Source organism: Mus caroli, unplaced genomic scaffold (assembly GCF_978045245.1).
Source record: "Mus caroli unplaced genomic scaffold, Mus_caroli_1 scaffold_1, whole genome shotgun sequence".
In the NCBI taxonomy this organism is placed as follows: Eukaryota; Metazoa; Chordata; class Mammalia; order Rodentia; family Muridae; genus Mus; species Mus caroli.
Window position 1 is genome coordinate 6927615 of NW_028227256.1, and position 6000 is coordinate 6933614.

At 41.9% G+C, this 6000-nt stretch overlaps 1 protein-coding gene and 1 non-coding gene across 2 annotated transcripts in view; both read right to left on the minus strand.

Annotated features, from left to right (window-relative positions):
* Ppp1r42 (protein phosphatase 1 regulatory subunit 42) overlaps positions 1–3136 on the minus strand; it is a 42053-nt gene extending 38917 nt beyond the window's left edge. Inside the window, exon 1 of the mRNA XM_021167540.2 lies at positions 3064–3136. The gene's annotated coding sequence lies outside the window, so the exon portion shown is untranslated. The remainder of the gene's footprint in view (positions 1–3063) is intronic.
* A 655-nt stretch (positions 3137–3791) lies between these two features.
* On the minus strand, positions 3792–3895 carry LOC115032377 (U6 spliceosomal RNA). The gene has a single exon (XR_003838058.1). It is a non-coding gene; the product is annotated as a U6 spliceosomal RNA (small nuclear RNA).
* Between the last annotated feature and the right edge of the window lie 2105 nt (positions 3896–6000).

A 6000-nucleotide genomic window follows, 5' to 3' on the forward strand; every position in this document is an offset into this window, starting at 1 on the left:
CAATTTACATAATATCCTATGGGTATGAGTTCAGTGCTTAAAAGGAAAATGAATTTGATACATGATAAATGTGTCCTTATATATATAAGCATACTGCCTATTACCCAGACAATATAAATTGCTCATAATATGCAAATCTGAAGGGACAGGGTGCCCTTCAGTGCTCAGAGCGTAAACTGCAGACCCTTCAGAACAAAGGGAAATCTGGATTTTTTTTTTTTTTTTTTTGGTTTTTCAAGACAGGGTTTCTCAGTATAGCCCTGGCTCTCCTGGAATTCACTTTGTAGACCAGGCTGGCTTCGAACTCAGAAATCCGTCTGCCTCTGCCTCCCGAGTGCTGGGATTAAAGGCATGCAACACCACGCCCGGCTGCAATCTAGATTTCTACTACATGCATTTCTGAAATTTGCTTATATGTTTATTACTTTATAACAAAATTTGAAATTGTTTTTTCATAATGCCATAGACCCATACATAAGTTTAAAATATAAAACAGTAAAAGTAGATTTAAGCTTAACATGATGGATAATAAACCTAGTATCTGTGAGGTGGATGCAGGAAAATCCCAGAGCTCAAGGGCAACCACAGCTACATAGGAACTCTAGGCTAGTCTGAAATACATGAAACTCTGCTTCAAAAAAACAAAGAAAATAAGTTCTCTCTCTCTCTCTCTCTCTCTCTCTCTCTCTCTCTCTCTCTCTCTCTCTGTGTGTGTGTTGTGGCTCAGTGATATCTAGCATTCACAAGGTCCTGGATTCATCCCAGTACTGGAAAGAAAAACAAACAAACAAACAAACAAACAAAAAAAGCAGATCAACCAAATAAATCCCTGAAAAGGTCTACTTTCCTTTCTCTACATTTCCTTTAGTTTGGACATTGCTGTGGATGTATTCATGATCTTGTCACAAATGTCCATACACCTAAAAAGTACACTTCTTCACCTCCCCCCCAATTTTGCATGCCATCCGAGTCAGTATTCTGTCTCTAGCCTTTCTCTGCTTACCCTTTTGTTTCGGAGAGCTATCTGGTTTACCACATACAGCTGTAGAGTGTTGTACTGCTGTGGCTTATCTTCCTGATGGAACTCTGTGTCTTTCTGTATTTTGCTTTTATAATGCCGCTTTTATGCTTCTTGTCTGTGTTGTCTTTAGAGCAAGGTTTAATCTAGGAGTGGCCATTCCTGGACTGCACATTTTAATGTCACCGCATTCAACCAAATTGTCCTTCATTGGGACTTTGACATTTATTGGTGATGGTAGTGGCAGAGTCCCCATAGATACAGTTAAAGCTCTGATATCAGCAGTTTTTTCTTGTTGTTTTTTGTTTGTTTTTTAAGATTTATTATGTATACAGTGTTCTGCCCGCATATATGCCTATGCGCCAGAAGAGGGCATCAGATCCCATTACAGATGATTGTGAGCCACCATGTGGTTGCTGGGGTTGAGCAGTCAGTGCTCTTTTCCAGCCCAATATTTTTAAGTTGGGTTTTAATGTACCACTCTTGACACACTACAGAAAGTGAAGCATTTCCTTGTCGGCCTTTCAGAATTCCTTTTATGTGCTAATTGCTCTTTCCATATTTTATTCATTATTCCTACTGGGTTGTGATTTGATACTTAAGTTTTAGAACTTATGCATATTCCTATTAGATAATAAATTCTGTCATTGATTGTCATTGATCTTTCCCCAGCCCTGGACTTGTCTTTGCTATTTTCTTGTTTCATTTGTTTTTAACAGTGAAAACATTTTCTTTTTTCTTTGAATAGGAAAGGGCTTTTCACAAGGGAAGCAGTCGGGCAGACAGGCAGGTAGGCAGAACAGTGGGCAGGCAGCTAGTCTTGCAACCTGCTGTGATTTCAAGTGTCTTTAACTTAAAATAGTCAATGAGCCAGAGCAGCATATTTGAGAGTGGTATTTTTTTTTTTTTTCGAGACAGGGTTTCTCTGTGTAGCCCTGGCTGTCCTGGAACGCACTTTGTAGACCAGGCTGGCCTCGAACTCAGAAATCCGCCTGCCTCTGCCTCCCGAGTGCTGGGATTAAAGGTGTGTGCTACCACCGCAAGAGTAGTATATTCTTAATTATTTCACCACAGATTAATTCTGTATAAAAACTGGTGCCTCTGTAAAGAAAGGAGGCAACTGAGCTGGTGGCACTCATATAACCCCAGAATTTAGGAGGTAGAAGAAGGAAGTTCAAGGGCAGCTTTGGCTACTGTGAGTATTAGGGTATTTTGGGCTACATGAGACTTTTTGGAAAAGAAGAGAGGGCCAATGAATGTAATCAGTAAGCTATAGGAAAAATGTCCAGGGGTTTGAATGTGGGAAGGGAGAGACTCACCATAGCCCACAACATAAAATATTAAATAATAAACTGCTTGGGAGTTCATGAAAATTGTTTTGTCAAAACACCACCATTCTTTTCATTAAGAAAGCACCAACTCTGACTTTACTGTAGTGGTTTCATTGTTTTAGAGAAATAATAAGCCCCAGAGGGCTTAAACTGCACTTAGTGGAACTTGTGTACATTTTAGAACATCATCATAAAAGCAATAAGGTCAACCCTTGTAGGAGTGTCCTTGCTTTTCTCAGAAGAGAAGTAGTTTTCCATAATATCTCCTATTGGATACAGCTGCTGGGACTCGTCTTCCCAGAAACCAGAGGGAAAGGCTTCAGGGTGCTCTGGGAATGCATCTTAATGGGTCCTCCCTCTGCTGACTATCACCTCGAGGCTCCTTGCAGACTGGGTAGGATGGACAGTTTCGGGATTTGGTTTCTACCTACATTTCTTCTTAGGCCTTAGCACAGTGGCTTCCAGATTCTCTAAGTGGGGCTTGAAAAGTTTGACCCTCCAAACTTTTCAAAGCCTGGGCCCTGCTCCCTCGCCCCCTCCACCCTCCGGCTTCTAGAGAGCTTCCAGCCTTGCCTGCTGGTCCAAACTAGTCTTCTAAAGTGTGTCTGCTATTCTAGCCTTTTAGGGACAGGGCTCAGGGACCTGCACTTTAACCGGTATTAAGAGTCTGCGTGCACGAACATTCCTGGCTAGGCTTTTCGGGGGGCTTCTCACCGCTCTGTCCAGTCGGGTCTGTAACTGGTTTGGTCAGTGTCCTTGTGCCTGGCTCCTCCAAAGCCAGCCGCGGTTGCCAGGCGACCAAATGCTCCAAACGCCTGGCAGAGGAAGTCTCGTGACGTCAGGGAAGCCCGCAGGGCCTGCCTTGAGTCTGGCTCTTTGTGACAGGGACGCCAGAGAGTTGGTGTTGTGCACTGGTGGTCCCGAAAAAGACCAGTTAGTTTGGACAGAATAAGATTTGCTGGCTATCATTTCCCTCTCCATCCACTTTGATTATTTTAGTGTCGGGTAACCACACCTGCCCCTGTATAGACCCAAAGGAATTGCCTGTAGGTACAGCCAGTACTCCACATTACTAGGATAAAACCCAAACTTGGATTGATATTCACGGCACTCTACGCAGCTTACCGCTTCCTGTCTTATTCAGGATTCTCGGGTTCGGATATGCTCTGTTCCATTCTCCAGCTCTTGGGGTTTCAATAGCAGGTTTTCTTTCCTCTTTTGTTTTTGTTTTTGTTGTCTTTTGAGACCGGGTTTTTCTGTGTAGCTCTGTCTGTCCTGGAACTTGATCTGTAGAACAGGTTGACCTCGAACTCTGAGATCAATCCACTACCTCTGTTGGGATGAAAGGCACGAACCACTGCCATCTGGTCTTTTTTTTTTTTTTTTAGCTTATTCATCCCACTCACCAGCCACCACCACCTGCCCCGCACGCTCCCAGTCACAAAAATATGGAATGTTTCACAAATTTGTGTGCCAGATTTGTGCAGGAGCCGTGCAAATCTCTGTATTGTTCCAATTTTAGTACATATGCTGCCGAAGTGATCACCCCTCTTATATTTTATTCCCTCTTTATCTCAGCTTAGATCAGTGCAAACTTTCAGAAAGCCTTACTGTTATATTTTGTTAGTTTCTGTTTTCCTCAACAACTAGTATGAAGTTCTTTAGCATAACTAGGACCTGCCTTTGTAAAAGAAAAAGAAAGAAAGAGCAGAAGAAGGAATAGAAAGAACCGAAGACAGCATTCTTTTATGTCACCATTGTCAGTGGGTAGGCAATGCTATGTATACCTAATGCTGTGTATACCAGTACCCGCTTGACAAATGTTCGTAAAATGAATAACAGGAATGAAAGACAAGAAGGACAACACTTAGCACAGGAGACCATCATTCACAGTGAAAAGGACTCACGGGATATAGTGCATACCTTTCATCTCAGCACTATGGAGGCTCACGGGATATAGTGCATACCTTTCATCTCAGCACTATGGAGGCTCACGGGATATAGTGCATACCTTTCATCTCAGCACTATGGGGACTCACGGGATATAGTGCATACCTTTCATCTCAGCACTATGGGGGCTCACGGGATATAGTGCATACCTTTCATCTCAGCACTATGGGGGCTCACGGGATATAGTGCATACCTTTCATCTCAGCACTATGGAGGCTCACGGGATATAGTGCATACCTTTCATCTCAGCACTATGGAGGCAGAGGCAGGTGCATCTTTGTCAGTCTATAAACAGCCAGGGCTGAACCTCAACTTGAAAATCCATTTAAAAACAAAACAAAACAAACCCCCAACTCATTGTTGAAACCAGTTGTGGTGAGGGAAGAAGGAGAGAGAAATGCTAAGAGGAGCCAGGTATAGATTCAGCAGCAACAAAAAGAAAAATAATGATTCAGGCCTGGAATTCAGTTACACTGGAGAATGGCTCATGTACAAGGGTTCCCTCCCAGGAGAAAAAGCTGTAGAAGGACAGGAAGTGAGAGAATAATTAAAACAATACAGTAAAACAAACCAGATGCCTGTCCTATGAGTTTAATGGATCATTCCATTGGAGACAACAGCTTGAACAAGGTGTCGAGGGCTGACTTAATTCTCTGTATAGCACTTAGTCTGCAGCTAACACTGTTAAAGGCCTTGCTTAGTAAGGCCTCCAAGTTTAGTAAGGCCTAGGTTTAGAAAGTCAAAGGGACTCACTTGCTCTGGAAGTCTTGGTTTTAGAAAATTTTCATATATCATGAAATGAAATGTGCTCTCATTTGTGGGAAAGCTATGTACACATTTATTTTTTATATTTGAGATAAGTTTCTCACTCAGACTGGGCTCAACTTTACTGGCTCAGGTTTACCAGCTCACATAACCCTTCCACCTTTGACTTTTGAACATTTGGGGCTGTCCAGGCCACCTTACGTGGTATATATACCTTTAAGTATGCAACATGATATGTACATCTAGACATGGACATATTTAAATGTCATTTTTGGTGGCATGATTATGACTATATATGTTACTAAAAATAGAGGTTTTCCTTCTATTTTTAGTAGCAAGATTTATAAAAATGGTAAAATTACATTTTGAAACTTCATTTTGGATCTTCATGTGGTTGAAAATCATGATTATTTGTGTTTAAGATGGTTGAGTTACTAACAAATATGAGTGTGTGGGGGTGTTTATGTATGTTTATGTTCATGTGGGTATGCATGTGTATTTGTGTGTATTTGTGTGTATTTGTGTGTGTGTGTGTGTGCTTGAAGAAGCAAGAAGAGGGCATCTGATTTTCTTGAGCAGCTCCGAACAGCCCCGTGTAAGGATTGGAACTCAGGTCTTCTAGAAGAGCAAGAAGTGCTCTTAACTGCTAGCCACTTCTGTAGCCCTCTACATCTTAATTTTTGAGACAAATTCTCCCACTGAATTTGAAGCTCATCCCCTGGGCTAGGCTGGCTGTTGAGCAAGCAGGGATCTGCTTGTCTGTGGTGTTAGGGATGTGTACTGCAACACACTGCTTTTACGTGGGCTTTGAAGATCTAAACCCAAGACCTCATGTTTGCCCACAGGCACTTAACCAGGTCATCTATCCAAACCCACTAATTAATTTTAAAATGCAATTAGTTAGCTTAAGAGAATATATTCTCTTGTAAAGATGTG